The 20,911-nt window shown below is 43.3% G+C and overlaps 1 protein-coding gene and 1 pseudogene across 1 annotated transcript in view; both read left to right on the forward strand.

The window, feature by feature from the left end:
• Positions 1 to 20,911, forward strand: part of LOC132079674 (uncharacterized) — a 44,320-nt pseudogene that overhangs the window by 8,655 nt on the left and 14,754 nt on the right.
• CEMIP (cell migration inducing hyaluronidase 1) overlaps positions 1 to 20,911 on the forward strand; it is a 101,768-nt gene that overhangs the window by 8,548 nt on the left and 72,309 nt on the right. The gene's annotated exons all lie outside the window — the stretch shown is intronic.

Raw genomic sequence — 20,911 nt, forward strand, 5'->3', positions numbered from 1 at the left:
CCACAAGTTGGACAGGCTCAGGTTGGAAATCTGGCCAGCACAGTGTGGAAAGCATGAAAAATAAAAATTTTCTAGCACTCCGGGGTAGCCTGTATCACTGGTGGCAGTGCCCCATGTCTCACACTTCCCTCTGTATTTTAGGATGTTGGGATATGGTGTCTCTTCCCCTGGGTCCTCACCAGGCCGTCTGAGGGGGAATATCCAGAGGGACAGGCTGAACACATCCCCTACAGCAGAGCCCACTCCAGTTTCAAGGCAAGTGATGGTTTTTATGTCTCTGTCAATATAATTGCATGGCACTGACTGTGTGTGCTGCTCTGTGATGCTTGTGGGTGTCTCACATTTTGATTTTTTTAACACTGTATTAAGACACAATCAATTTTTGAGGGCCCTGTTTGTTCTAAATATTGAAGATGGAGCTGGGGGAGTGCAAGTCCCATTCTAGGAGCTTCAGCTGGGTGGCTGTGTTAGAGGGAACATCCCAGGCTATGGGCACACCTACTCTACGTGGGGTTTCAGGACAGACAGGCAGCACTCTCAGCACTGCTGTTGGCCACAGTGATGCCAGGATCTAAGGGGATGAGGGAAAGTCATTTGTGCCAACAACTGCTCATCACCTCTGGAAAATGAGACCAAAATTTCAAGGGTAGTTCCGAGAAAAACACTTTCCCCCAAACATACTGTTGACGTGAAAACATAACCTGTAAGGCATAAAAAGCATTGTAAACTTATTTCTCAATATTCTCGATAGAAATGGGTTTTGTTTGCTGTGCTTTGTATGTTTTACCTCTTGGTCCATGCTGCTGTAGCCCAAAGCCTGTGAGTTGGCTGCAGCAGCTCATGTTCTCTTTGGCCTGTCGGGGGACTCATCACTTGTTATTTAAAGCTTTAATTCTTAACAACACTCTTTTTCCAAAAAGTTATCAAGAGCTTGGCAGGGCCCCTCATTGCTTTCTGCGAGGGAGGGAGGGAGAGTGGGAGTTCAGAGCCTTGCTTGGGTCAGAAGAGAGCCCAAGATGCTGATGGATAACATCTGGCATTGTGTCCCGAATTCAGCGTGCTACATCCTGTGCTCGTGTCCTGCTGAGCAGTGCCAGGAGCCCCAGAGGGAAGGGAGAGCCTGGCTGCTGCTGCTCCTGTGCCTGCACGCTCTGCCTGCCCACAGCCATTGATAAAATCCATCATCTTTGGTCCCTGTTCAAGTAATCGGAGGCGTGTGCATTTCCAGGCTGGGTTGTTTATTGGAAAAGGAGTAAAGACAACCAGAGCCTGAAGATCCCAGGGAGGATCTCACTGTGGATGATGCCAGGTGAGCACACGCTGCATGGCTCGGTGTTTTGGATACTTGTACTGCATCTTGGCTCCTGCACTGCATTTAGCAGATCATTAATGCCTCATTACGGCTGGAGCCTCTGAAAAAAACACACAAGCTTTCTCTGATGTGCAGAGGCAACTATTCCATAGCCATGCACTGGACTGTTTGTGTTACTGCTGGCCAAAAAGGACACCCATGCACTTGGAGTTGTGAGGACTAAGCAGTGAAGCATGTGGAAAGGATCCAGATCCCATTAGTGCATTAGTGGGTTTGTAAACGCTAATATTTATCACTAATTGCTTAGGAGAACTTCCATCTGAAAGGTGATGTGAGAGGCTGCTGAGACTGGCCTGGGATTAATGAGGAAAATAAATAGCCTCAAAGGTTTTGGTCAGCTGCCTTTTGCAGAGTGGAAGCAGGTAAATTAAGGCCAGTTTGGGTCTGTGTGAGGAAGATGAGAGAAATCAGCTGCTGCTCCTGCTCAAGCCTTGGGTTTTTCTTTCCTCCATCATACCCTATCCATATGATGTTCCCATAAGGCTGGAAGGAAAGGATGGCTGTGTGTCCTTTGTGACAGCCAGGGTCACCCCCTTGGGCACCAAGGAGAAATGTGCCTTTGTACCTCAGCTGGGAGAAGCAGGAGGTGAGGGCAGACTCAGAAAAAGTAATGGTCATTTCTCCCCAAACACAGCACAAATCTACCACTAACAGCCACTGTGACAAGAAATAGCAATTTGAATGCATCCTGTGAGCAATTTAGGTGCACCCAGTTCCCAGGGAGAAGCTTTTGGCTTTCAGCAGCCACAGAAGCATTTGGGGGTTTGGCTGTACATGCAAGAAGAGCAGCTCCAATTTCTCTGTTAGCTTTGTTGAATGAGATTCCTGAAAGTGGCTAATTGATTTTCCAACATCAACAGAGGGATTCTCAATGGGCCCTCTAGGGACATCCACAAAAGGATCTGAGTGATGGGTGCCTTGGGAAAAATGTTTTCTATGCCTCTAAATCACATTGAATCAAATTAAAGAGCAGCTCTGGGCCCATTGGTGTCTAGTGAGAAATCACCTGCTCCTTCACCTGGGCTAGAATTTAATCCTTATGAATGTTTCTTGTTTTCTGCTTTACACCAAAGCTCAGAAGTGAAATCAGGCTAATATCCTGACTCTGATTCAGGACATATCACCTCTTTAGACTCATCATGCCAATGACTGGAAGACAAAAAAGATCTCTACAGGGCATTACAGCCTCTGTCTGAGGTTGATTCCTGCATCCCTTGTGGTGCATTAACTAAGATTCTTTCTTCAGGTTTTGCACACATCAAGATGCTGATCCTGAAAAGCCTCAAGTTCCTGCCATGATTGCTGGTATTAGTGCTCTTAAAAAAAATCACCACAGGGCCTGGGCCAGTGATGGTGACATTATTATCTGCAGCTCAGGGTAGGTTACTGTTATATCATTCCCCCCTCAACAGGCATAAATAGGTCTGTGGGCCAAATTCACTGCAGACATTCCTCATCATTTGCACCCTTGTGTTTCCTCTGTCCCAGGTTTTCAGACAATGGAATTGGACTCACTCTGGCAAGGTAATTTCTTAAAATGGGTCTTCTATCCCTTTTTTCCCCCCAGTGTAACATGCTCAAGAGTGGAAATTGAGACATTCCCCTGTTAATTAGTGTAAGACAGGAGAAAAGCTTCCATTTCCCCTCTGGACCACATCAACTCTTCCCTGGGCAGCCATAAATACAAGGGGCAATTTAGCCTTTCATTCTCTTAGCCTCAGCATGCCTGGGGAATACATGATAATTGCTGAACATTTCCTGCTGAACAGGAGCTCCTGGACAGCAGGTTCTGATGCTCAAGCACAAAGCTGCCCTGTCACTAACTTGGTTTAGAAATTAACTGGTTTCTAAACATACTTTAGAGCAGGCTCTTATAAAGCTTGATGCACTTCTTTCCAAATTAAAGACACAAATTCTACTGTGTTTGGGGTGCAATTAAAAGTGTTAATTAATTGGTGTGCTGTGCTGCATATTTACATGGTGTTTCTTTGCTTGCAGTGATGGGACTTTCCCAACAGACAGCAGCTCCAGCCTGGAGGTTACATATTCCATTTTTGTTGGAGAAACCAGCAACTTTGGTTCCCAGGGAGGCCAAAACAGCTACTGGGGAAAAGGGGCAAATGGAGAACACAGAACACTGCCCAGAAACAAGTGAGTTATTCTTCTGCCATTTCTTCTTGGCGTTAGCTTAAGGTAGAAGAAAAGCCCCAGGAATTAATGTGGCTACCAATGAGTAATTTATACCAGGTGCTTAAATTATTGTTCAGGCCAGAAATAATAAGCATCCAAATAAACTCACTCTTCTGGCCAGCAGCTTGAGAGCATTCTTGACTGAATGTGCTTGATTTAGTTTTCTCCTTGGTGTATTAGTCAGTGGAGAATGGATTAGGGAATCTGACTGGTGCCAAATGGCTCTTGTGTGGTGCTTCAGTGGTGCAGCATCAAGGTGCTTGTGTTTGAATCTCCCAGGACATTCTCTATCCATGGATTCCAGATTTATCATGGGTCTGTCAGGATGGCAAATTGACAGATACTGAAAGGTTTTTCATGAAAAATCCCCCATGAAATTTCAGCCCCCAGAACAATGTGTCACAGACCCTGATGGAGAAAAGTGTGAGTGAGAGAAGCAGAAATGTTTGCTGTTAGGTGTGATAGGTTCTGAAGTTTTTAGCAGTGGTGAGAGATCTATCCTAGAGCAGGATTTCCAGGCAGAGGTGTGTGTTGCATTGGTGCAATGCCATCAATTAATTTTGAAACCCTTTTCTTCTTAGTAATGAAGGTTATTTATAAGCAAGTAAAATTTGATATCCTATGCCTGGGCAGATGTACACAAAGAACCCTGCATTGGAGAAAGGTTTCACCTTGTAATCAGAACACCCAGAGCACAAGTCAGGGAGTGCAGCATTGCCAGCTGCTGAGGACCTGGTAGGGACCTGGTCTCAGAGGCTGAGAGGGTCACACAGAAGATATCAGGAGCCAATAAGCAGCAAAACAATTCTACAGAAATGGCAAATGCACTGAGAAGCAAAACCCAGTTTCTGAGATCAGCTGTGAAATTGCTGTTGTGCACAACAGGGACTTCCCTTGAGCTGTGACAACAGAATGGGGCTCTGCATCTCTGCCCTGGCAGAAGCTGGAGAATGCTGAGCAATTCCAGTCCTTGTCCTGGATTCCTGTAGGGTTCATGACCCTGCACACTTGGCTTTGGAAATGATGGATTGCACCTGGCTCTCTCCAGGATTCAGGACCTCCTGAGCTTTTTTCAGATGAGGTCCATAGCTGTTGGGATGTCCATGAACTGCAGTAACTTTGGCCTGAGGTTTGCCTTTACCTTGAGGAAAATTTCCATTGCTCTGAGATTGACCAATATCACTCCCTCTGGCAAGCAGAGAGTTTATCTGTCTCCTCTCTGGTGCACTTTAGACCAGAAGATTTCCTAAATAATTCTGCAAAGCAAATTAAACCAGTGCAGTGTAAGCCTATTACAAAAAAAAAACCCCAGAAACCAAAAAACCCAAACAAACCCTAATGACATGATCTCAACAATTACTTAATAATTTAATTATTAATAATAATTAATTATTATTTGTATGTTTCCAAGAAAATATCAGCTTCTGAAGCTGGCACTTTGCCATCTATGTTTGTAAGCACTTGCATTCCAGTAATTTTCACTTTGATTCTATTTTATCTGGATTGAATCCAGATGTGCTACATCTGATTTTATACTTGTGGGATCACACACAGTTTATTTTTTTTGTTGTTGTTGGTGCTCGTTGCTATATGGGGTAATATATCTTTACCTAGTTAAGATAGAGCCTGTCAACCATTTGAATTAATTTTCCATCTCCAGGCTTCTTAGTTTTATTAGCCATTTTATTAGTTTTTAAAGGATGGCTAAGTACTAATTCCCTAAAGTACAATCATTTTACTGTTGTTCTTTAAGAAGAAATTAAGCATTACTGCAAGTTGTACAGTGATGACAAAACTATTAGTCATGCTGAAGGATAATTGTGTAATTAATCAGACTAATCAGCAGATTGCTTAGACAACAAAATAATAAAGCCAGTCAGGTCTTGTTTAATTCCAGCATAAAAATAACAGTGAAGCAGAACAGAAGACCTAAACATCACACTCCACACAAAGGATTCTAATTGTCTATCCATTGACAAAGCTGAATCTCACATATTATCTATCCATTTACCCATTGCAATATTATTGCTGGGCTGGTTTGTTTGTTTTGAGGAGTGCTTTCAAAAAGTTGTTCCAAAGCAGTGAAGCAGCAGCTGGCTGTGGCCCAGCTGAGGGATCACTGATGGCTCTGGTCTCCTGTATCTCTGTCAGTCAGCAGGATGTGGAGAGCCCAAGGAGGGTGCCATAACCCAGAACCAAGCCATGCCCACACATGGTGCACCACTGCTTGAGAAGAGCTGACATATCTCTTTTTAGTCCCAAAACAGCCACCCATTCACCCCCTGTCCCTCTGAGGCACAGAGTGAGGTGAGGAGCAGGAACAACCACCTGAAACAGGGGCAGGACTCCCAAATTGCCCCAGCTCACACCCACTGCTGAACGTCCCTCTGGTCACTTTGTCCCTGCAGCCAGGAGTTCAGGGTGGATTCCATCCTATCCCATACCTGTGCCAACCCTACCTCATCTCAGGAGTTATTGCTGCCAAAGAAACCCCAGTGGGCTGTGTAGGGTGGGTTTGTGGTGCCCAGGAGAGCTCACAGGGGCTGCTCTGACCCCTGGCTATGGACTGGCAGCTCCCATGGGACTGCAGGCCAGCCTAGCTGGGAGATGGGCACCTCCTCTTGTTGACTTTGCTGTGTTTAGCCTGTGTTGTTTCAGTGCTGGGTTCCTGTGTCACATTTGCAAACAGCTCATGATGGGAAAAAGAAAAGCAGACAGTTAGCTGAAGTCTGTTATTTCCTGAAATAGAGAGGAGAAAAAAACCAGTCCCAGCCCTAAAGAGACTCCTGACCAAAGGGACTTGGCAGGGAGAGGGTTTGCATCACTCCAGCAGAGGAAAAGCCATGGGGACAGAGACCTTGGGGGGAAAATGAGAGGAAGATTGCTGCTGGATGAAAATGGTTTTATTAAAATTATAGTGAGATGTCTTTTGTTGGCAGCATGTGCAAACACTTGAGTGTTACAAGAAGTCACTAATTATTGCAATGATTTCCAGCCCCTTATTGTTTTTTAACATAGAAAGTGCAGCCATCAGGGTTCCCTGCAGCTGTGCTAGGTGTGCTGCCTTTGGACAGGTTGAGTTAGCACATTCTTAAGAGATTACAAACTCTGTCAGCCTTCAGACAGGTAACTCAAGTATCCTTTATATGTGTCTCTCAGAGGTGGCCACACCTAGTGAAAATTAGGTGTCTGAATAGCAGTGTGGTATCCAGACATGACCTGTCTCTGCACCTTCTTCTCAATCATTCCTAGCTCCATGTGAACAAACCTAGGAGCAGAGTCTCTGTTTCTGTGTGCTCACTTAGGAAAAATTGTAAAAAACCACTGTCACAGCTGTAATTGCAAACTCAGTAGCACTCCTGCCCACAGTGTACCAAAGTAAGGTAACCTTGAGGCTTGCACAACAAGTGACACTGCTCATTAAAATTCCCACTTTAATTCTGACTTTCAGACTTTTTAGAGGAGAATGTTAGAGATAAGAATAAAATTAGCACCCAAAGTGTCTGGTGCTGGATGGAAACACCGAGAGTGCTGATCAAGTGTAGGATGTACTGGCTGTGCCTTGCTTTGGTTTGAAGTGCAGCTGGCTTTGTTCTCCTCCCCAGTGCAGGGCCTGTTCTCATGTGCAACTCCAGAAGTGCCATCATTGAGCATTTGTAAAGGAGTTTTGGGCTGCTGCAAGGTGTTTATATTTTTTAATATCTCATCTTTCATAAATTAAAATGAAGGAAAAATAACCCCACAATAAGTTTTGGGATCCTCCTAGGCCAAGGCTAGGCAGCCTTTTGGGGGAAAACTTCCTCTGGTGCAGCGAGAAAAGATTTTAAAAACCTCATAAATGCACCTTAAACTTCCAAGTGTTTGAGCCTCCTTTAAAGGAGACTGCCTCAGGTATTTGTTTATGAGATTCATACTTAGACAAGAAGGTGGCAGAAAATGGTTCTGGGCTTTAATTTAATTTTAAAGGCATAAAGACTTTTATTCTGCAAGTAGTTCTTGCTGCAGGGTTTGGTTTTTTTTTAAGGCAATGGACTTCCCATCCAACTCAGAGTCACAATAACCCTCCTATTCTCCTAAGCCCTTCTGTTTATTATTGTTAAAATAAAGCCTTTAAAGCCCTTAATAAACTTTCAGCCTAATCCTGCTGACCCTGATTCTTATTCATGTGCACAGTCCAATTAAAATGAGTTGGGGTAAATGGAACAAATGACACTCCTTTGGGTTGGCACTTTCCTGTGGTTATTTATGCTGTCTGCTTTGATATTCATTGCCAGCAGATTCATTCAGAGTGCTTGACCTGGAGTAATTATTTTCTTGATTACTTCGGAACTTAATCTTCACACCCTGTAATAATTTCATCTGCAGACATTAAAATATTCCACACTTTTTTTGCTGAACATCTGCAGTTTCCTTGTTTTGATGTATTTTCATATCAGGACAGATATTTTTACTTAGCTGCTGAAGAATCTTGAGAGCAGAGCTATGCACAATGAGGATAAAGCTTCTTCCTGTTATTTCTCTTTCCTAAAAATATTTTAAAAATCATGGGATATATTAGAATTTGCATGAGAGTCAATTCTGAGAATTCAAAACTTTTATAAGTTTTATGGGGGTTTAGGAAGAACAATTAGAAAAATAATGGCACTGACAGAACCACTTAAAAGGGACATTGAAAAGATATGAGAAAATTCCCCACATAGCTAGGTTTTTCTTTCTTTATTAACAGCTGTGATATTCCTCAGTAAATTTCATAATCATTCAGTATTTTCCTACACTCTCAGTCATCCTCTTCTTTTACCACTGTTTAGTTTATTGCTGTGTGATTTCAAACAACACATGATGGTGTGGGTGCACTTCAAAGAACCAAAATCTATTTTTTGTGGAAATATCTCCTGGGATTAAGAAATTAGAGGGAGAACCAACATGGCTGGCATATTTTCTAAACAGAAGAGGCAAACCAAAACCCTGCTCAGACAATGGAGCTTCCTAGTTCCAACCCTATCACCGTCAAAACAGAGTTTTGCAAAGTTGAATCCTTATTTTGAGCCAAGCAGTGATTTTTCACCTTATTTTCTTCTCTAGGTTGGACTGGAAGTGTTTTTTGGCAGACCAGGCCAGTGGTTGGGAAACAATGGCGATGGAAATGTGCATCTTCCATGGTGTGGGTGGCTGGGTGAGGGCATCCAGACACCTCAGAGGCGCAGCAGACCCTGCTGGAACGGGGTGATCTCTCCTGGGAATCTCACAGGTAATGGGGCAGCCCAGCCCGCACCAGGCATTCTGCTCAGGGGGGAGACTCAGCACCTCTCACACCAAGGGTGAACAATAAATTTGGTACAATTTTGTGTGACCGTGTTCACAGGCGTTTTCAGGTGAGGGAAGAGATGAGAATGTTGACTCCATGTTCAGAAGGCTTGATTTATTATTTTATGATATACATTACATTAAAAAAATACTAAAAAGAATAGAAGGAAAGGTTTCATCTCAGAAGGCTAGCTAAGCTAAGAATAGAAAAGACAGGAATGATAACAAAGGCAGCTGCCTCAGACTCTCTGTCTGAGTCAGCTCTGCTGTGTCTGGCCATTAATTACAAACAACCAAATGAGACCAATCACAGATCCACCTGTTGCATTCCACAGCAGCAGATAATCAATGTTTACATTTTGTTCCTGAAGCCTCTCAGCTTCTCAGGAAGAAAAAATCTTAAGGAAAGATTTTTAATGAAAAGATGTGTGCGACAATTCTGCTGCAAGTTGAAATCCAGTTGAGGGGAAGTTTGGTGTTTTCTCGTTCTGGGCATTTGTTCACTCTATCATTGGGGATCTAGTGGATTGTGCTGGTGAACCAGGTTTCAGTCATGGAAGGTGTTTCTTCTCTGCTACATCCTACTCGTGTTCAGGGTGGTTGAGATGCAGACTCACACCAATTTCTCATTTCCCATGCAGAAATCACAGGCTCAGAGATGGCCTTGCCATCCTTGACATTCCCTTGCCAGCAGTGAATGTCACAGTCAAACACAGAGTATTCATGTCTTCTTAAGCTAAAAGAGCTGGATGCATTTGCTTTAGCTGCACAGCAGAGAGCAGGAGCTGCTATTTAAGTATCTAAACACTGGAATTAAAAACCCTGGTGTGTTTTGGCTGGGCAGAAACAGGATTGGGCTCCTATGAAACAGTCCCTTTGAAATAGGATTTTATCCTTGGCACTTTATTTGGCTCTGTGTCTCTGGAGAAATAATTGTCCTTGCTCTGGCAACCTAACAGTTAAATTCAGAGTTGCAAACAAGTAGGCATTTATATTTTTATTTCTATTAATATCCTCCTGGTTATGGCACTCTCCATGGTGAGACAGTTTTTCCACCATAGAAAATTTCCTTGGCTAGGTTTAGGCAAGCATAAACATTTACTTCTCTGGGATCCATTACTTACCAGCATTTTTCAACTAAAAAGCATCCAGCAGGATGAGTAAAGGTCATATTAAATGCTTCACTTTATGGCTTTTGGGGAGGGAAATATATGTATGTGCAGGGTAGAAGAAATTGGTCTTGTGCTGCAGGGTTTGATTAATTTGAAGAGGATAACTCTTAGAATATTTCAACCTCACTCTGATTCTCAGCACCCTTTCTGACTGGTGGCTTGTTTGTCTGCTAAATTCTGAGTGTCATACTTCAGAGCAAAAGCCCAAAAGAGTGAATCCAATTATGGAGAAAGATGGTTTGCTTTGATCTTAACAACTTTATTACAAAATCTGTTTTTCTGTTCTTTTTCAAGTAGCTCTGGCAGACAAGAACTTGTATTCTCCCCTAGTGCAAGCAGGTGAAAATATCCTTTCAGCTGAAGGAAATAGTGACTCCTGTGTTCCTGCTGAATGCAGCCCAAGACAGTCACTCCAGGGATGGGCTACTTGGCATGGAAAACTCAGATCCAAGTCCTTCAGCTAACATTGCAGGCAAATCCTTTCTGAGCTAAGTGCCTGGAGTACAGTTAATTCCTTTCTGCTTGGTTTCTTTCAGTCCCATTTCATGCTCCTCTTCTCCTGGATGTAATTCGCCCAAGGAAGGGAACGCCTGGGGAAAAACAATTCCTCTGGCAGTGTTTCTGGATCCAAAAATCCTGGGGATGGGCTTTCCTGGGGCGTTCTAATCTGGCTGCTCAGGCTGACATTCCCACCCTCTGTGGTGGGTTCGTGGTGCTGCCTCCTCAGTATCTCCAAGGAGCATCAAATCTCATTTTCCCTGTGGTGGCCAAGGGCTTCCTTCAGCAGGGAGCACTCAGAAATGCCTTAGTTTGGTTTGGGGGCCACCTTAACCTCATGAAATTCACTAAGCAAGAATTACCAGGTCTTCTAGTCCTCCCTGTTTGGTTCTGCAGTCTGTGGGGTTGTTGTTGTCCAAATAAGACCAACCCTTTTGCGCTTTAATGACAGCTGAAACTCTCATGTTGTAATGTAAATAAAGCAAGGCTTATTTAAAGGAGGAACACTAAATAGAGGGAAAGTCACAGGGAAATCACAAGAGCTGTCAGCACCACATCTTCTGGCAGTCTCTGAGTCACTCAGACTTCATCCCATTAACCTGATTCCCAGCTGTTGTAAAGGCCAATAAAGAAAGAAAAACGTAGAGAGAGGCTCCACAGTTCTCCCCATGCAGGTGTGTGAGATTTCAGTGGCACACAACTGGAGACTCCTTGACACTTGCAATACTTGTTACAATGCAAATGAGACTCCTAAACCTTTTCTGATTTATATATAAATTGTAAGACAGGCACCTTGGTTACCCCCAGGCAGTTGAAGCTGTGCATTTACTGTTTGCCTGCAGATTTCACAGCAGCACATCAGGGGAGATCGAAACTTCTCTTTTTTGGTATTAGTCTTTATTAAAATAAGTAGAGTTTTTGGCAGTAGGTGCTGTTTTCTTTAAGAAGCTTAAAAAGGTGTTAGACAGTCATAAGAGACTGCCGCACAGCCAAATTAGTGCCAGTTCTGAATTTAAAAAAAAAAATTGATGCCTTGCAATTCTAAAATACTGTAGGAAATGCTGTTGATTTTACACCTGTTCACTCAGTCACTCCATTGCTGTTGGCTTGAAGTAGAAATGATTCCATTTTTGTTAACTCTCTTCTTGCAGTGAATGTTTGCACTTGTGCTGATCCTGCATCTCTGGGTTTCACATCTTCAGCTGGTTCTGTGGCCTCAGGCAGTGCCTCTGTGCCTGCCTTTGGCACTGATGCTCTTAAATGTAAAGCAAGCAAGAGATGCAGCAGGTAGTGAGGTGAGCAGGGGCTTTCCAGCCACAGGAAACTGCAGGATATCTGTACCAGGATATCTGTGGTGCTTGAGGATTATCACACTGGGAAGAAGGAAAAGCCTGTGAGATGTGTTTCAGTTCATGATGTCTCTATTTGGATAAAGAGATTTAGTTCAAATGATGCACATCAATTGAAAATCAAAGTAGTTTTCCTGATGCCAGTGACATCCCAGCATGTCTTAGAGAAAGAGAGACACATTTTTTTCTTTCTGCAAGAATTTTAAAGCCTTCACTTGGAAATTTCATCGAGAAAATGTTTTTCCCTGAGATGTTAACATTTTTTGAGCAGTCAGTCAACCAGAAAGGGAGAAGGTATGTTTTGATCTTCTCATTTTTAAGGTTTTTTGCCCCAACATGACAGCTGACAGCATGACAGGACAAAAGCAAGAGTAATGAAACAAGAAAGCAAGAAATCTTTTCTCAGAAATCAAGATTGTCATTCCAATACTTAGCATGTTGCTTATCTTCATACTCATTCTCCAGCTGAATAGCAGATCCCCCTGAATTGTAAAGAACTTACCTTCTCAATTTCACAATCTACTTGGGAAAATTGCCATGTCAGCATGGGGGACTCTGACACATCTCTTCAGCATGAAGTGTCAAGCAGCTAAAATGACAACAATGTCCATTAAACCACCCAAGCAATTAGAAGCCTCACATTTTATAATGTTTTAACCAGCTCTTCTTCTCCTACCACATTAATCTGTCATCATTTCTCTTATTTTAAAGTCTCTTTGTGACCCATTTTCTTTTAAAAAATTTGATAGAAGTAACCAAAAATTATGGAGATGGTTCTAAGGAAGGTGGATTTTTCATTCTAGAAAGTGGATGAATTTTTCATTCCTGTTGACTTAGTGATGCTCCACATGGGCAAAACAGTCTCTACACATAGGATCTGAATTTCTTGATTGGGGCTGTAACCTCCTTTAGTAAGAAACACGTTCAGAGACCTGTCAGATGTACTGTTGTATTTCTATGGGACTGAAAATCACACTCTTGCTGTTTTGTACTTCTGGAGAGCATTCACTCAGTGGCCACTGTCACTGCAGGACACTAAATGACACTCTACAAGTCATTTACAAGTAAATTTGCAATGTTTGTATAATGCATATGTGGCATTTTCCTTGTTCTAATTATGACCATTTCATTCTCCAAACATCTGTGATCATTATCCTTAATGTCAGACTTGTGTCTTGGTCCTGTGACTGGAGGAAAGTGCTACCAATAAATCTCTGACCTCCTTTCCTCATCACCTTACTGAAGAATTCTGTAAACTATTCCAGCACTTTGGACTCATTCATAATAGCAAGCTGCTTAAGCCATGCATAGCTCTCTCACTCCATTTTTTTTTTTAATCTTTACACAAATAGCTTAAAGCACATAGGAATCTTTTTTTCTTGGTAGCCTGTAATCTAGGAATCATTGGGACTCATTGAGTGAATCTCCTTCCTTTCTTGGCTTTTCATTGGTGCATTTAATTTTGTAGTAAGTGCAATATAAGTGTTCATTCCAACTGGTTTTCATTAGAAAATGCTGTTTGGAGTGAGAACAATTAATATATTGATGGGATTTCAGGTCTGAATGTATCTGATGGATCCCCTGCTCCGACCTCATCACTATCCCATCCTGATGGGCCAAGTGAGATTGAAATGAGAGTTATTGTGTTGTGTTTTATTGGCGTTCCAACCATGGTTTGAATGTGAATGCAAAATATGTTTTTCTTCTTGGTTTCATAGACAAAAAGGCTTTTTTTATCAGACTGTAAAATAATTTACTCTTTCTTGATCCATCAAGAATGAGCAAATGCATTACTGCCCAGAGACGTTGTTTGGGATGAATTATTTGATCAATGGTTTCAGGCATCAGGAAAAATTTATGTTAATGTCATTCTGGGATCCACTTTAATCTTCCAGTATCTGCAGACACCACTCAGAATAGCTTCTCATCACTGAAGTGTAATGTTGTGAAAGGAGGAGTGGACTGAATATCTGAGAAACTTTCACAACCACTTTTGGACTGTTCCTTTGGCATGAGACCCAAATGTTTAATTTAAGCATTCAGCACGAGGCTGCTGGATCCAGGGATGGGAGGAGGGGTAGGCAAATGTGGTCCATCTATTGGAGATCCTTAGGAGCTCAAAATCAACACAGGAGCAGGAACAACTGCAAGATCCTTCTGCAACTAGGGCTGAACTCACTTGAATCCATAACTGAAATAAACTCACATACAAAGCAATGAGGGATAGTCTGGTTTTGCAGAGCTTTCAGTTTCTGCAGACAAGAGAAGGAAAAGTAGATCTGGAGATGTGAGTGCCCTGCATTAGCAGGCAGATGTCCTGATAGATGGAGTCTTAGCCTCTCTGCTAGTCTTGGCTGCACTTGTATCCTTGTGAAATCAAAATCTGATAAAAAAAAACTGATTCCATTTAGATCTACCTCAAAGGCACAAATTGAGTTTAAAAATAATTTTGATGGATGGATGCTCATGTGGAAGCTTAGACATTTGTGAGCTACCATGGATTTCTATGTTGGATGTTTCAAGTTCTTGATGCAAAGAGTGTTATTCCACACTGTAGGAGAGTGAAGGCAGCAGGATTATAGATGTCCTCATCTGTCCTTTGTGCATCTGAAACCCTTCAGGGAAGATGACAAGCTGCCTGAAACAGCCCTGCATGCAGAGACAGATTTGTATGACTAGCTGTGCATCCTCCTTCTGCACTGGAATTTCACATGGGGGAAAGCAGGGCACTGTCAAACATTCAGCCTTAAAAGCATGTTTGCCACACAAATTTGCCTTTGAGTGATGGCAGGGCAGAAAAAGCACACAGCTGGCATGTGGATTTGTAATTTTTCTGTAGAGTTGAGCTACAGGTCAGAGGCATCTCTTGGTCCCTGCAAGAAGAGCTTTGCTGAAGCCTTGGACTTCGGTATTTAGTCTATAAGGTCATGCAGTCAGGACATCAAGTTTTAGCCCCCAAAATTTCAGCCTAGTCTGCTACTTGAGAGCAAAGATGTGGATTCTATTAGATAACTGGGCCTAGTCCAAAGTCCATTGAAATAACTTCAGTTTTCTCTATTTTCAATGGAATAAGCCTGTTGTAAAGTGCAGTTATTTGAATTAATAAAAAAAGAGTTACTTTGTGATGCTTCCTTGATTACCCTTCTCCCTGAAGATTTTGAATAGTGAGCATTTTTATGGCATTGTACATCTCATATCTCACTTCATGGTGTCCCTGTGGGTGGCTGCAGATGCTATTTCTGGTTTACCTTTTTACTTGAACTGGAAACATTTCAGTGACTTTCCAAATGTTCTGAACTCCTCATTGGCAGAAACCATTTACAGGCAGCGATGATCAAATGCACATGTTAGGCTGTGCCTGGCTGGTTTACTGGATGTGTTTGTCATTTTCCTTTCACTCTCAGCTTTACATCCAGGCCAGATGCCCCAGGATCCTGACCTTGTCCTCTGCCAGAGCAGCACTCCCTTCCCATCCCGTGTGGCTGCAGGGAGTGCCAGCAGTGCCAGCCTGTTGTCCTGCTCCAGCACGATTAAATCCTCCACTGGAATGGCAGAAAATGTCATCCTGGACCCTAGCAACTTCAACAGGTACTGCCCTATGTTGATAGAAAATGTTCTGTTTTGCAAAGCTTTATAATTTTATCAAAATATTCATAAGTGACCTTTTGATGGTCTCAGCAATTTCTGAGAGTGTGGAAGCAAGGTTTTATACTTTGACACTAACTGATGCACAGAGATGCTTCTGCTTTCACTCTAGTCCAGCTTTTCTGATGTGCAGAGAGGTTTCTCTTTCCAGAAAGTTTTGAAATAGAATCCAAGTAAGTCCTGGCCTGCTGTCCCTGAAATCCCTCCAGAAGAGCTCTGGCTCTGGTTCATTTATTTGTACTAGTCACTGCTCACATAATTTATCTCCCATATATATAAAGTGCAGAAATGCATCAGAATGTGCACAAAACTTTGCATCTTCTGTAATCCAAACAGCACTGGAATTATTGTGTTAGAAAAACAGGTTTAAAATGTTAGGTCTGAGCACAGCACGATTGCAGGCTGTGCTGTATTTTATTTCCCATGTTTTCTTTTCTTAGCATTGTATAAAGATGAGGAATATCCATTTTAGATGCTGCTTTTTCCCTTGTAATTTTTTCATTTTGCTTGATTTCATTTATGGTTTTTAGTGCTGTTCTTGCTTTAGCAAAATTACTTGTGCTCTGCACTGGTTCCAGTTCGGAGAGAGATCAGCAGGGGTGGGCATTGCCATGGAGCACAGAGATGCTGCAAGGGATGAGCGCCACAAAAAGCCTGGCCACACCACAAAACACCACAAAAAACCTTGGCTTCTGAGGCTTGTCTGAGCCCTCAGTTATTGTTCAAAACACACTGTGGTAAAGAACCAGAGGTTTGCAAGTGAAACCTGACCCGATTACACACAACAGAGGCTCGGGTTGCCAGAGCAGGTTTGAGATAGTTGGCACGAAAGGAGGCAGAGGCACTGGGGACGTGAAGCAGCACGTTCTGCTGGAAACCCTGGAGGGCTCCCAGGTCCCTCCAGTAGGATCCAAACCCCACACCCATCACTGCTCCTCTGGCAGAGTGTCCCTGCTGGGGCTTGGGGTAGGAGAGCTTTGGCCAAAGCTTGAGCTCTGTTTAGTTCCCCTGATTTTTGGAGCTGAAAAAAAATCTAAAGATCTTGTCCTTTGATGCCCATGGGAATGCACCTGAGAATGGCAGTGTTTCCTCTTTATCCATGCCCATTCCAGAGTGACACACACCTGGGCCTCTTGATTTAAACATCTTGTAGCTGTAGGGCCATGACTGATCCTGCATGATCAGTGTCTGGACACTCCTGTCACAGGGGAATTATCAGAATTAAATCACTTTTATCTGTATTATTACATCTTTGTGCACTTTAAGGAAGAGGAAAAGCCACTAGTAGCTCATGGACAACCTGAGTTTTGCAATTATTATCTGTCTTAAATGGTGAGCTCTATTGCAGAGCTAAATCCTCTGCCAGGTCACTGATGGCCAGCTCACACTTGCCAAAGCTTTGGCCCACAGTCTTCAGGCATGAATTTAAATTTGAAGGCAGTACCAGGGCTTTGGTAAAGTTCAGCTTTAGCTCTTGTTCAAGCATCCATTTAACTGCATTTTACTATTGGAAACCACAATGTGGTTGTCGTTCCTTTTGTCTTGTACGAAACCAGTTATTTGAACTGGGCAAAGGTTTGTAGAGTTTTCTGATCCAGAAATTGCTGGCAAGGTAGCTGTTTTGAAGAATCACAAGCAAGAAATAAACTGTAACAAAGGAAAACCACAATTTGACTTTATTTCATTTGGGGCATCTTGCTAAAAAGTAATTGGGAATGAATTGAGTGGCTGCTCTGTCTACACCTCAAGTATGCTGGATGCTCACTGGTGTGAGACTTAAGGCTGATGCAACAGTGAAATCTCCAGACTGCCTGGAAAAATATGGAAAAATGAGATTTCTGTGGAAGGGTGAAGGAATTAAGGAGAAAAAGTGGTTTTTGGAGTTTGAAGGAAAGTAAGTGCCTGCCTAAGCAATTTCATGTATGACCCCTACTAAGAATTGTATTCCAATGATTTCTGGAATGAAAGAAATCTCAGATTGTGGAGCCCAGAGCAATCAGAGATAGAAAACCAGACTTTTACCTGTCTCAAGGGGCTTGATGTTTTATCTGTTCCTTTAAAATTCAAAATACTGCATAACCTCCAAAAAATCTTCTCTTAAAATAGTAGCATCTGTGCCAAACATGAGATGCAAATGAAATCACATTTGGATGAACTTTAACAGCAGTCTTCTAGGGTTAATAATTTCAGAAATAACCTGAGTGAACAGTTGAAGTGTTTTCAGTCCTGTCACTGTAAGTTGATGGATGGCTGGGTCCAGGATGCTGCCTTTGCAGGCTGCCCTCACACTTCCAGAGTGATCTGCACTGGGCTGGCTAAAGGAAGGCCAGAGGGGAAATAAGGAATTTATTTAATTCATTATTTATTTAATTTATTTAAGATACGTACCAGGATTTGGGTATCATCAATGTTGGATGCTTGCATGATTAACACTTTCTCTGCATCTGAGGCATGGCAGAAAGACCCAGCAGATCTTGTGCCAGTGCAGACATCTGTGAGAAGGCTGGAATACCCAGATTCCTGGGGTGGGCAGGAGCTGCTGGGGATGAATTCACATGACTCAGCTGAAATTGGCAGCACTGAGAGCTGGGAATCTTGTCCAGTGAGCTCAGAGGCACTGCTGGGGTGGGTTTGCTCAGGGAGGAGGACACCAGCTACAGCACAGCCAGCAGATCCTTATCCTAATCCTTCTGTTGTGCCCTTCCTTCCTTCCTTCCTTCCTTCCTTCCTTCCTTCCTTCCTTCCTTCCTTCCTTCCTTCCTTCCTTCCTTCCTTCCTTCCTTCCTTCCTTCCTTCCTTCCTTCCTTCCTTCCTTCCTTCCTTCCTTCCTTCCTTCCTTCCGCCACTTCCTTCCGCCACTTCCTTCCGCCACTTCCTTCCGCCACTTCCTTCCGCCACTTCCTTCCGCCACTTCCTTCCGCCACTTCCTTCCGCCACTTCCTTCCGCCACTTCCTTCCTTCCTTCCGCCACTTCCTTCCGCCACTTCCTTCCTTCCTTCCTTCCTTCCTTCCTTCCTTCCTTCCTTCCTTCCTTCCTTCCTTCCTTCCTTCCTTCCTTCCTTCCTTCCTTCCTTCCTTCCTTCCTTCCTTCCTTCCTTCCTTCCGCCACTTCCTTCCTTCCTTCCGCCACTTCCTTCCTTCCTTCCGCCACTTCCTTCCTTCCGCCACTTCCTTCCTTCCTTCCTTCCGCCACTTCCTTCCTTCCTTCCTTCCGCCACTTCCTTCCTTCCGCCACTTCCTTCCTTCCGCCACTTCCTTCCGCCACTTCCTTCCTTCCGCCACTTCCTTCCGCCACTTCCTTCCTTCCGCCACTTCCTTCCTTCCTTCCTTCCGCCACTTCCTTCCTTCCTTCCTTCCGCCACTTCCTTCCTTCCTTCCTTCCTTCCTTCCTTCCTTCCTTCCTTCCTTCCTTCCTTCCTTCCTTCCTTCCTTCCTTCCTTCCTTCCTTCCTTCCTTCCTTCCTTCCTTCCTTCCTTCCTTCCTTCCTTCCTTCCTTCCTTCCTTCCTTCCTTCCTTCCTTCCTTCCTTCCTTCCTTCCTTCCTTCCTTCCTTCCTTCCTTCCTTCCTTCCTTCCTTCCTTCCTTCCTTCCTTCCTTCCTTTTCCTTCCTCCCTAAATTCCTTCATTCCTAAATTCTATCCTAAACTCCTTCCTTTCTAAATTCCTTCCCTCCTTCCTCCCACTGATTCAAACCAACTTTAGAGTGATTCAAACCAACTTTAGAGTAATCCATCACTTTCTTTGCCTCCATCAAACTAGAATTCCAGTGTCTCCAGGTGCTGCAGAGTGGCTGCTCCATGGCTGCCAGCCTTGTTCCCAGGGAGAGAGGGACTGGTTTGTGTCTCTCAGGGGAATCTGTCTCTCACTGACTGATGGGCAAACACAAAGCCCTGGTGGAGACCTGCAGGTTGTGTTTTCAGGCTACTGGGGAACATTGCAGGCTCAGCAGAAATGCCTGATGAAGCTGCAGATAAGAGTTGTCTGTCTCATGCCTGGGAGCTTCTGTGTGAGGATGAGGAGGATGGGTATTGGTGCTTCTGCAAAGGGATGTGCAGGGCAAGGAACTCTTGAGTGTTTTGGCAAGTGAACAGGAGAGCACAGGCTGGAATTCTAATGCCTAGCAATGAAGTGTGCTCCAGAATCAGTCCAGATCCGCTGGGGGTTTCTTTCAGGGCAGAAAAAGTGTCTGCAAAACCTTTATGCAGCTTCAGATCTCCAAGGGTTTTGTCTTTTTGTTGGAGCGGTTTCCATGACTCCACCCTCTCCAAGCTGTTTGTATTTTTCCTTTCCTTGGGTGGTTGATTTGGTTTGCTTTCTTTTTTTTTTTTTTTTTTTTTTTTTTTAATTTTGGGGGGCAGTGTTGGCTGTGAGGTAGTTTTTTTTTTTGGTGGGAGTGGGGTGTTGGTATTTTTTTCTGCTTCACAAAAGTTTGAGAATTATCTGTAAGACTTATTAAGGCTTTCCTCAAAATTATTGTCCTGAAGCACAAAGGTCCATAGAGAACATCAGGCTTGTTACAAGATGGAGGAGAGGCTGGTAAGCCTGGAGGAGAGGATGCAAAACATTAATTGGTTGTAAGTGCCTACTTTTGGGTGCTGGAGAGCAGTGCAAAGATTGGTATTTCATACAGTAATCAAAGTCAGAAATTTAATCCTTCAATTTAATGACCCAGGCATTGTGCCTGTGCAAATTTTCTAAGCAAAGGCAAATACTATTATCAAAGGCACAGGGCTGTTCAGTAAGTCAGCCAGGCTTCTTTGTGCTATCAGCACATCTAAAGATAAGAATTATATCTCCTCAAAGCACATATCTGAAGTATAGTGTAATAAGTCATGTTGGTGAGGCAGCCTGAAAGCAGTGGCAGTTAGATGAAGCATTCCTTGCTTTTAATGAGAACAGGGAAATACCTTCACACGTGCTCTGCTGAGGCTCAGAGGGAAGGGTTCTCCCTTGTTGGGGCTCTCTGCCGTGGTTTGACAGGGAGAATCCAGGGAAATGTGCCTGGAGGTGTACAGTGAGGTGCACAGTGCTCTTGATGAAGCAGTTGGATCCTTATGAGAGACTCATAAAAAAAAAAAAAAAAAAAACCAAAAAAAAAAAAACAGGGAGGGGAGAGCCAAATTTTGTGTCAACAGCAAACAAGAGGGCAGATGCCCATGTGAGTGCCCGGGCATGTGTTCAGCCTTCCTCCTGCTGTGCTGTTTGTGCAGGGATGGGCACAGGTTCACTGCTCAGCTCTATTTCATGGGCTAAAAACCTGTGCAGGGGCTTGTTATCAAGTTCACCAGTGAGCAATCTTAATTATCTGCAAATTCAAGAGCCCAGAATGAGCTTGTGTCTTAGCTTTTCTTTAAATATCCTGGACCTTTTTGACTTTGGGTG

This window comes from Ammospiza nelsoni, chromosome 14 (genome assembly GCF_027579445.1).
Source record: "Ammospiza nelsoni isolate bAmmNel1 chromosome 14, bAmmNel1.pri, whole genome shotgun sequence".
In the NCBI taxonomy this organism is placed as follows: Eukaryota; Metazoa; Chordata; class Aves; order Passeriformes; family Passerellidae; genus Ammospiza; species Ammospiza nelsoni.